Source organism: Canis aureus, chromosome 36, assembly GCF_053574225.1.
Source record: "Canis aureus isolate CA01 chromosome 36, VMU_Caureus_v.1.0, whole genome shotgun sequence".
In the NCBI taxonomy this organism is placed as follows: Eukaryota; Metazoa; Chordata; class Mammalia; order Carnivora; family Canidae; genus Canis; species Canis aureus.
Window position 1 is genome coordinate 44,790 of NC_135646.1, and position 10,362 is coordinate 55,151.

The 10,362-nt window shown below is 52.5% G+C and overlaps 1 pseudogene; it reads right to left on the reverse strand.

The window, feature by feature from the left end:
* Positions 1-8,192: 8,192 nt before the first annotated feature.
* On the reverse strand, positions 8,193-10,154 carry LOC144305675 (E3 ubiquitin-protein ligase RING2 pseudogene; annotated as a pseudogene).
* Positions 10,155-10,362: the final 208 nt, after the last annotated feature.

Consider the following 10,362-nt stretch of genomic DNA (forward strand, 5'->3'; position numbering starts at 1 on the left):
GGCCCGTGGGGCCTGCCCTCCTCTGGGTCAAGAAATCTGCCACTATAAGTCTCTTCTTTTATGACACTCATTTCTGTGCCCGTGTGTCCCACCATACCTGCTTAGAGCAAATCCCAGGTTTATTTTTTTTTAATTTAATTTTTTAAAAAGATTTTATTTGAGAGAGACAGAGAGAGACTGTAAGCAGGGATAGCCATAAGCAGAGTGAGCAGCAGACTCCCCACTGAGCAGGGAGCCCGATGTGGGGCTCGACCCCAGGACCCTGAGATCATGACCTGATCTGATGGCAGATGCTTCACCCACTGGGCCTCCCAGGTGCCCCCCCCCCCCCCGGTATATTTTTAAACAATTTGGTCAACTTTACCCCTACATTTTCAGAAGAATGAATAAAAGCTAACAAGTTGAAAAAAAAAAAAAGACCAAAAAATCACCTAAAAACAAAATGAAGCTAACCACAGCAAAAACACTTTGAATGTACAAGGTGTCTGTCTGCCTGTGTTGGAATCTTATGTGCATTAGAAGATGTTGAGAAAGACAGTTGCTGCTTATCAAGGTGGTATCTCAGGCTCAAAGCCGAAGGCAGGATGTTTTACACAAGCCCCTTGTGTTACTCTAAGGTGGATAATAACATGTGAAGTCAGACATCTTCCCAAAGGATTTGCTCAGTAAGGGCAACAGCAGCCCTGCTGACAGGAAGGAGCACCCACCTTATCCCTCCACTGCCCTGTGCCCTCCTGGGTGACCCTGATGTGAAACCAGCCCCAGGCCAACCGTGTCTCCACTAGCATGGACTGCACTGGAGAGGTCTTGGAGGTTGGGGGCCTTGCCTGCACTCAGAGTCTTCAGAGTGGGCAACCCCAGCAGTGGCCAGGGCCTGCAGAGTGGGATGGGACCTGGTGCGGTTCACCTGGACAGGTGGTACAAGTCCACTTGGTTACATTCTGCACAGTGTTCAGGGGGAGGGACAGGCACCCTCCTCTGACCAGGCGGGCTGCTCTCCAGTGCTGTTCTGGACTCCTAGGAAGAACAACAAGCCCCCACGGGAGGCCCAAACCCCAGGGCAGTCTCCTCCATTGGGAGATGGGCAATGCTTTGTGCCCAGAACAAGTGCTTTAAGGGGATTGAAGTTTGTTTCGCTGCTGACACAACTCTGCTGTCAGCACCATCCCTGTGGACCTAGTAAACCCTGGACTCCGCTCTCAGCAGGGCTGCTAACACTGGACGTTCTTTCTTGTTACTACTGCATAGGCTCCACACCAAGTGGAACCCCAACCTGGGGCTTGAACTCACAACCCTGAGATTGAGACATGACTGAGGCCAAGGGTCGGATGCTTACCTCATTGAGACACCGAGGCCCCCCATCCCTCACTTTCTAATTTAATTGTCTCTCACTACCCATTGTACTGTCATTATAGTTGTATGTGGTGGCTGGTGGGGTCTCTCCTGCGTGAGGCTGCCTGTTACGCTGTCATCTATGAGGTGTTCTGGCCAGCTGAGGCCTTAGATCAACATCCTGTGTTGACAGATGTGTAGCCTCAGGGGGACAGATGTGCAGGCCTCAGGGGGACAGATGTGCAGGCCTCAGGGGTCAGGAGTGCAGACCTCAGGGTTCAGAAGTGGAGGCCCCAGGGGGAAAGAGGTGCAGGCCTCAGGGGGACAGATGTGCAGGCCTCCGTGGTGGCCAGATGTGTAGGCCTCAAGGGGACAGATGTGCAGGCTTCTAGGGTCAGAAGTGCCAGCCTCGGGATCCCTGGGTGGCGCAGCGGTTTGGCGCCTGCCTTTGGCCCAGGGCGCGATCCTGGAGACCCGGGATCGATTCCCACATCAGGCTCCCGGTGCATGGAGCCTGCTTCTCTCTCTGCCTGTGTCTCTGCCTCTCTTTCTCTCTCTGTGACTATCATAAATAAATAAAAATTAAAAAAAAAAAAAAAAAGAAGTGCCAGCCTCAGGGGTCAGAAGTTCAGCCTCAGGGAAACAGATATGTAGGCCTCAGGGAACAGATATGCAGACCTCAGGGGGTCAGATGTGGAGGCCTCATGGGGACAAATGTGCTACCTCAGGGGCCAGATGTGCAGGCCTCAAGGGTCAGAAGTGCAGGCATCAGGGGTCAGGAGTGCAGGCCTCAGGCGGACAGTTGTGTAGGCCTCAGGGGGCCAGATTTGCAGGCTTCAGGGGTCAGATGTGCAGGCTTCAGGGGTCAGAAGTTCAGGCTCAGGGGGACAGATGTGCAGGCCTCATGGGTCATAAGTGCAGACCTCAGGGGGACAGATGTGCAAGCCTCCGGGGTGGCCAGATGTGCAGGCTTCTAGGGTCAGAAATACCAGCCTCAGGGGTCAAAAGTTCAGCCTCAGGGAAACAGATATGTAGGCCTCGAGGGACAGATATGCAGACCTCAGGGGCCAGATGTGCAGGCCTCAGGGGTCATAAGTGCAGGCCTCAGGGGGACAGATGTGCAGGCCTCAGGCACAGATGTGCAGGCCTCAGGGAGACAGATGTGCAGGCCTCAGGGGGACAGAAGTGTAGACCTCAGGGGCCAGATGTGCAGGCCTCAGGCGGACAGTCCTGGAACACCCTGCATGGAGCCACCGAGAAGCAGCTGGCCCAATGCAGAAGGTGGGACCCGAGCGGGGCGCCGGCGGTCCCTGCAGTGTGCGGGATGGCGTGCCTGCGGGTGACAGCGAGGCTCCAATCGCTCCCCCTGCTGTGTGAACCCTGGTTGGAGGCTGTCTCACACCAGTGGTGCCAGAACGCATCCCTGGGGCCAAAGGGAAAGTCTCAGCGTGAGCTGAGCTGAGCGTCTCTAGGGAGTTGGTGTGGCGCCGCCTCAGTGAGGTCAAAGGTGTCATGGGGCTGCCGTCGGATGTGCTCACTTGTGGCAGACGCGCACTGCAGGGCTGGGCTCAGAGTCCGGACCACTGGCATCTGTGCTTCACTTTGAAAATGCTCAGCAAGTGCAGCCGGTGTGAGTGTGAGTGGGTAAAGCGAGGCGGGTAGCGTGTGGGGGGAGGGCGTGTGCTTGGGGGGAGTGTGCGAGGAATCCCTGAAGCCGCTGCCCCGTCGGGGAGCGTTCGTCTTATTATCGAGAGACTCTTTTCTGTGGGGGTGCTAGGGTGGCTCACTTGGTCGAGCGTCAGACTCTTGATCTCAGCTCGGGTCTTGATCTCAGGGTCATGAGTTCGAGACCTGTGTCGGGCTCCTTGCCAGGTATGAGGAATACTTGAGAAAATAAAATAAAAATAAAAATAAGCCACCTTGTGTGTGCACTGGGCAGCTTTGAGTCCGTGGGAAGGTGTGCTTGGTCACTGGGGCAAGGCCGCCTGCCCGGCCCGCCCGGCCCTCCCGCAGGTCCTGAAAGCCGAGCCGGTGTGGGGGTGACACGCAGCTCTGGCAGCCGAGGGGCCGCTCCCCACGTGGTCTGTGCGCCCGCTGCTGCGCCCCGGGCCGCTGGGAGCTGACGTCCTACCTGCGGCTGATGTACCCCCCAGGAGCGGCGGAAGCATCCGCGGCTGGGGCCGGTCCTGTCCTGGTACGGAGGCCGCTGCCCTGTCCCGTGTTGAGGCCGCGTGGCCGCGGGAGTAGTTAGGCCACCCCGTGCGTGACAGAAGGAGAATAGATGAGGCCGCGGGACTCGGTCCGCGCAGCGCTGTCGCCTTCCTCGCAGGCCCTGGGCTGCCCCAGTCCTGTGAGGCGAAGCCACGGTCCGGCCTGGCAGGTGTGGCTGTCACCGTCACCTCAAATCGGGGCAACTGGGGGTGACGGGGACTTGGGGTCTAGCGGCCGAGAGCACGTGGCTGATCCGCGCAGCCCAGGGCCTGGGCGGGAGGGCGTGGGGGCCACGGGGACCCCGGCAAGCCATCCGGTTCAGCCCCATCTATTAGAACTCGGCCACGCAGGTGAGCGTCAAGCAGTGTAAGCTGTAGCTTGTGAATTCTGTATATAAAACCCCTCGAGGGCCTGAGAGTCAGCCCTGGGGTGATGGGGGCGTCCCCGAGGCGCCCTGTGGCCCTGGCGCCTGGGGACACAAGTGTCCAGGTCGCAATTGCCACACGTCTCCCAGGGGGGAGAACACGAGGATGCAGCATCGTCCTCGCTGCCCCGCCCGGGCTCCCGGTGAGGAGGGCGAGTCATCCCAGGCAGGTTTCCTCGGGCTGAGTGGCTGCGCGACCCGCGTGGGTGAACTGACGCCCACCCCCGACGTGGGGCCTGAGGTGCAGCCGGACGATGGGACCCTGTGCCCTCCCCGGCCGTGTGCATGCAGGGCACCCCAGAAGGCGGCCGCCTGTCAAGCTGCAGGACGTGGGCTCTGGCGACGCCGGGCGCAGACTCGAGTCTCCGGAGCTGTGAGGCAGAGATGCGCGCTGTTGGTGCCGCCCGATCGGAGGAAGACACAGGCGCAGCCATCATCCGTCCGTATCTGTGTCCACAATGACGTGTAAGCGGCTGTGCGTAGAGCTTGCACACTTACGCAAGGACGCTGGGAGGTGGAGGCGGCCCGCTGGCCGAGCCCGAGCTGCCGCTGCCCGCTCTGTCCCGGTGGCCTGCAGCGGGCCCACGGCGGCCTGGACCGGCACCAGAGCCGCACGGCCTGGGACGCAGAGCGCGCGCCCTCTCGTGCTGGTGGCTGTGGTCCGAGATGGGCTGTCGGCAGGGCCAGGCCCCTCTACAGGTGCGGGCAGGACATGTCCCCACCGGTGTCTCAGCTCCCAGAAGCTCCCTTCGCTGGCTGCCCTCTCCGCATCCAGGTCCCCCTTTGGGGGGACCACTGCCATCTTCCCCTGGACCTGCTCTGATGGCCTCACTTTGACTTGCTTACCTCTGTAAACACCCTTTTTCCAAGTGAAGTTGTGCTTCGAGGCCCTGGGTGTTGGACTCCAGCATATCTGGTTTTTGGGGGGCGAGGGCACAATCCAGCCCTCATGGGGCTTCAGAAAATCCAGCGACCCTTCCCAACCCACGTCCCATGGCTCGGCAGTGGGTCCCACTAACTCATCCCTGATGACGCTGCTGCACAGGGCTCTTCCCCGCTGGCCTTCCTGGTCGTAGCCGGGGAAAGTGCAAATCTTGGGAGCATCATTACTGGGTCTCAGTTTTATGGTTTCATCTTGAAGACATCGAGCTCATACACGCTGCCCTTGGGGCCTACAGCGTTTGTGGAAATTTGGATAAGTTTCAAATATGCTTGGACTGCATACTGGACGTAAAACACAGTCTATGAAACGACGCGCTGATGTGGCTGTTGACATGCACGGGGCCTGAGGGACGCAGCCCACGGTCCCGCAGACGCGGCCTCAGCGTTCGCTCCCCCAACCCAGCAGCGGCTGCGAGGAGGCCGCAGGGCCCACGGCTCGCAGGTCACGAGGCTGCGGGGGCCGCACTGCCTTCATAGCGCCCACGTTCACCGTGCAGGGCGCGGGCCACCCCCCGACAGGGGCGCGCCGGGACGTCCTGTCCTTCCTTCTGCCCGCCCCGCTCGCGCCGGCGGCCCTGTGTTCTTCACATTTCTCTTCATTCGGGGTGCGTGGAAGCAAAAGCCACCAGAGAGCATGCGGGAACAGAAGTGGAGAACCCCCGCGTCCGGAGGCCTTGTCTCAGGAGGTCCTTCCCTGGGGCGTGACAGGGCTGGAGGGTGCACGGAGCTCGCGTGGGCAGGCCTTCCTCCTGGGCTGGGCTCTCGGGCCAGGTGGGCCTCCTTCACCACCGGCTCCAGTGGCCTGGGCAGACAACCGCGTCCTGGGGCGCCACTCCTAGGGTGCAGGGTGGGGGCCCAGGCTCGCTCGGGGACCCCGCAGCTCCCACCATGACACGTTCCGCAGTGACTGCGCTTGTCAGCAGCCTTGCAGAATGTTTGCTGTCTGGCTTTCAGGCCTGGCTGGGTCGTCGCTGCACCGCAGAAGGGACCTGGTGACGTCCTGACCCTGCTGAGTGTGAAGTCTCAGAGCCTCTAGATCTAGACGTGGCCACCGTCCAATGTCCTCGGCAAAACCAGAGCCGGCAGCTGCAGGCGATGCCGGCTGGGCCCCTGCAAGGCCTGCTGCAGAGCACCCTGCGCGGGAGCGAGCGCACAGCGGCGGGAAGACCCGGGCTCCTCAGGGAGTCAGCCTGGGCCGTGGCCTTCAGCATGCCCGTGGGAGGACTCCTTTCACGAGCGGAAAACCTCACGTGTGTGCCCGCAAGAAAACAACACCTGGGGCCCCCGGGCGGCTCAGCGGTTGAGCATCTGCCTTCGGCTCAGGGCGTGACCCTGGGTCCCGGGATCGAGTCCCACATCGGGCTCCCTGTATGGAGCCTGCTTCTCCCTCTGCCTGTGTCTCTGCCTCTCTCTGTTTCTCATGAATAAATAAATAAAATCTTAAAAAAAAAAAAAGCTGGAATTTACTCAAATGACCCTGTCAGGTTGCTCTCACCAAAAAAGCTGAATACTCCTTTGTGTGACTGGATGGGTCTTGTCCACTTGGGCAGTTTTCCAGTCTGCAATCACTAATCTAATATCACCAATAAAATCTAAGCAGTTATATCACAAAACCAGGGTTATATTTAGTGGACATGCATTAATAATCTATGCAACTTAACATTACACCAGAAAAGGAATTGAATACAAAATTTCCCTTGATTTTTGGTGGTCTTCAAATTTCATGACACAGATGACTGATAAAACTGTAAAAACAGATTTTAAATATTTTCAATAAAATGGTAAAAAATTTAATGAGCCTTTAAGTTTTCACATTGGGCTGAAGATTTCAAACACCAAGCTGGCCCCAATCTGTCAAAAATGACAGAAATATTTACAATGACTACTACACAGGTTATTTAGTTAAAATGGTACTAGAGGACTACTCACCCCTAGCAAAAAAACCCTTTGGAGTTAATTTCTCAATGCAATCAAGTCTTTGTAAATACTCTAATAATTATAAACTTGGAACATACTTGGAAATCAGGACAATGATGAAAAGTAACACACAAGTCAATCTTATTTCTAATCTGTTTTCAAAAAACCTTGGTTCCAAAAGCCCAACACTGTTCCTCATTATAAAATTAAATTAAGAAAAGTAGAATGACTTTACCCTATTTGCTAACATTCTTCTACAGAATAATCTGCCACTTGGGCAGGGCTGAAGCTCCATTAACTTGCTTCTCTAGAGTGTGATTAGCAGAGCACCAAATTTATAAACTGACAGGGCCACCCAAAATGCTGAACACACTTCTCCTAACAGAAACAAACTGTTTTTTTCTTCCAGTTCTATGTGCCAGTGTATGTGCCATGCTATTCTTGAAACTTACTTGGCTATCAATAAGAAAAGAATTAGGGAAGCTTTGAACATATCTTGTACTTTCATCCAGGCTAAAGTGCAAAATATCTCCATATCTCTGGTACTTTAATAGAAAAAAGCATCAAATACACATAAAAAAGGAACTGAAGTGGCAGTAAAGCTAATACAAAAAAGACCTCTTTAAATACACACTTGAAGACTACATAAGACCAATTTAATTTTCATTTCTTCAGTGAAATCTGTAAAAGAACCAAGTTCTCAAAGAACTTGACATTTTGTTTCTCTTTCCCAGGATCAGAAATTCCAAAATTAGAGGGAAAAAATGGAAAAAAAAACATTGCATGACAATGGACACTAAGTTCATAAAGAACCTTTTTTAAAAAATGAGATATTATGGAAGAAAATACTATGGAAATAATAATCCTATGAGAATTGTTTTTTAAGCACAGTAAATTTGAGCCTTGGTCTTCATGAAGATACTACAGCTTATATAGAAAACTATAAATATACAAGAATCCAGGAAAAAATGTCAAAATACATATTAACATTCTGTAGGCCTAAAAAACTTTTGAGGGGAGGGAAAAGATAGCCAACTGAATCTTCACTTAAGAATACAGAACTATGAAAAATTCCTCGGTCAAAAGGGTGCTCCAAATGGAACCATACTTAGTGAAAACATACAACTTAGATATATTTTTATTTTTTATTTTTTAATAATAAATTTATTTTTTATTGGTGTTCAATTTACCAACATACAGAATAACACTCAGTGCTCACTCCGTCAAGTGCCCCCCTCAGTGCCCGTCACCCAGTCACCCCCACCCCCCGCCCTCCTCCCCTTCCATCACCCCTACTTCGTTTCCCAGAGTTAGGAGTCTCTCATGTTCTGTCTCCCTTTCTGATATTTCCCACACATTTCTTCTCCCTTCCCTTATATTCCCTTTCACTATTATTTATATTCCCCAAATGAATGAGACTATACAATGTTTGTCCTTCTCCGATTGACTTACTTCACTCAGCATAATACCCTCCAGTTCCATCCACGTGGAAGCAAATGGTGGGTATTTGTCGTTTCTAATGGCTGAGGAATATTCCATTGTATACATAAACCACAGCTTCTTTATCCATTCATAGATATATTTTTAAAAGGAAAGAAAAATCCTGAATAATTGCAGTCCCTTTCAAAAAGGAAATCTTCAATTAAGGGGAAAAGATTCTAATAGTGTAAACGAGTCTGGCTCAGAAAGAAAACTGAACAACATATCCACGATTATGTCCAAAAAAGTAAAGACATTACATCTTTAATATTAAAGAAATAGGCTATAAAAAAAGTTCATTCTCAGACTTGGCTTTAGTAAAAGCTCATTTGTGCCCCTTTGTGGATGCATAATAAAGTTCCATGGGTTTGTTCACTTTCCAGTATTTCTCATTGACCAATTCCAAAGAAAAAGAGCCATTTAATACAGTGAACTGCCCACTGGCTGTTGCTATGTAAGTGGTACACTGCTTCTCACCGGCTGTATCAAGGTTCATCTGGTTTGATTCTCCTTCGAAGTTCTTCCAAAGCTAACCTCACAGCCAGATACTTGGATCAGTGGTCAACAGTGGCATTACCTGAAGTCTTTATGTATCTTGTCTGTGCACTATCATCTTTTTCCATTAGTGTAGGATGAGGCCTGAATACTAATTCAATTCACTAGCACCATCCATTACTAGATCAATTGGCACTGTTGCATTGTTATTATCAAGCTCAAGCCCGGAATCATCAGATGTTTTGGTCCATTTGTTATCAGGTCCTGCTTCCTGAATACTGTGCGTGGAAGCATTGCTACGGTGAGAACGGTCACCATTATCTTCTGCTCCACTACCATTTTCGTGGTAATAATCTGCTCGTGGCCTGTATCTTCAGTCCTTCCTCAATGCTGTGACGGAGCGCTTGCTGGTTATTGTGCTTGTTGATCCTAGCCAATACTCTCTCCTGATGAGCTTCATACTCATCACGACTTGGATAAATTTTGCTGATGAGTGCATCAAAGTTTGGGTCTGGCCTTAGTGATCTTTTAGAAACTAGCTTTTTTCGACAGGTAGGACATTCTTTATTGCCACTTCTGAGGGCTGTCATAATGCAGTCTGCACAAAAACGATGCAAACACTCCTTTGTAGTCATGACGTTTTTCAACATATCCAAACAAATTGGGCACATTAATTCACTGTGTAGACTTCGAGGTGAAACCACAATTTCCAAGCCATCCGTTATTGCCTCCTGAGGTGTTCGTTGTAATTCATATAAACTGAGTTCCCATGTTTTGCCTAATGGTTGAGTTCTGTTTGTCTGCACAGCCTGAGACATTGCGGCTCCCTCCCCAGCCCGGGACTCTGCCGGCCGTGGCCAGACCGAGACTCAGGTAGAAGTCGCGGCGGCCGCTGGCACCTCCGCACAATATGGCCAGTTTTCCAGTCTGGTCTGGTCTGGTCTGACTGAAGCCCAGGCCCAAGCCCCCGGTGGCCGCACTGTGCCCATAGGCTGCTCCTGAATCACAATTCCTTGGCTACTACTGAGTAAACTCATCTTTTTAACAGCTTTGAACTAGACTCAGTTTACCTCCTTTTTAAGGCAGAATCGTCGATACGTTGTTCAGTTTTCTTTCTGAGCCAGACTCGTTTACACTCTGGCCTCAGTGTAAGGAATCAGCATCACTGCCTGCACTTGCTTCCAGCACCTGTTGCCCATGTCAGGACACGGGTCTTTATGGGGAAAACACTTTTCCATCGTGGAAAGAAGGGGTGACCTCCTAACTCCTGAAGTCCTCATGCGCTGCATCACACACCATCTGGAAGGCGGAACCCAGAGCGGCCACAGCCCTTGGGACACTGTTTTTGTAATACTTCCTGAAAAACACAAGGCCCATGCATCCCCATCTCGCACACCGCCCTCCTGGAGCGCACCATGGCTTCAGGAGCCCATACGGAAGACGCTCACAGGCTCCACGTTTAGGGTGCCTCCGGGTTCAGAGCAGAGAAAGACGCTATGATATGAACTAGTGAGAAATAGAGCAAAGAGCTGGGGCCTCGGCAGAGGCCAGGGTTTCACAAA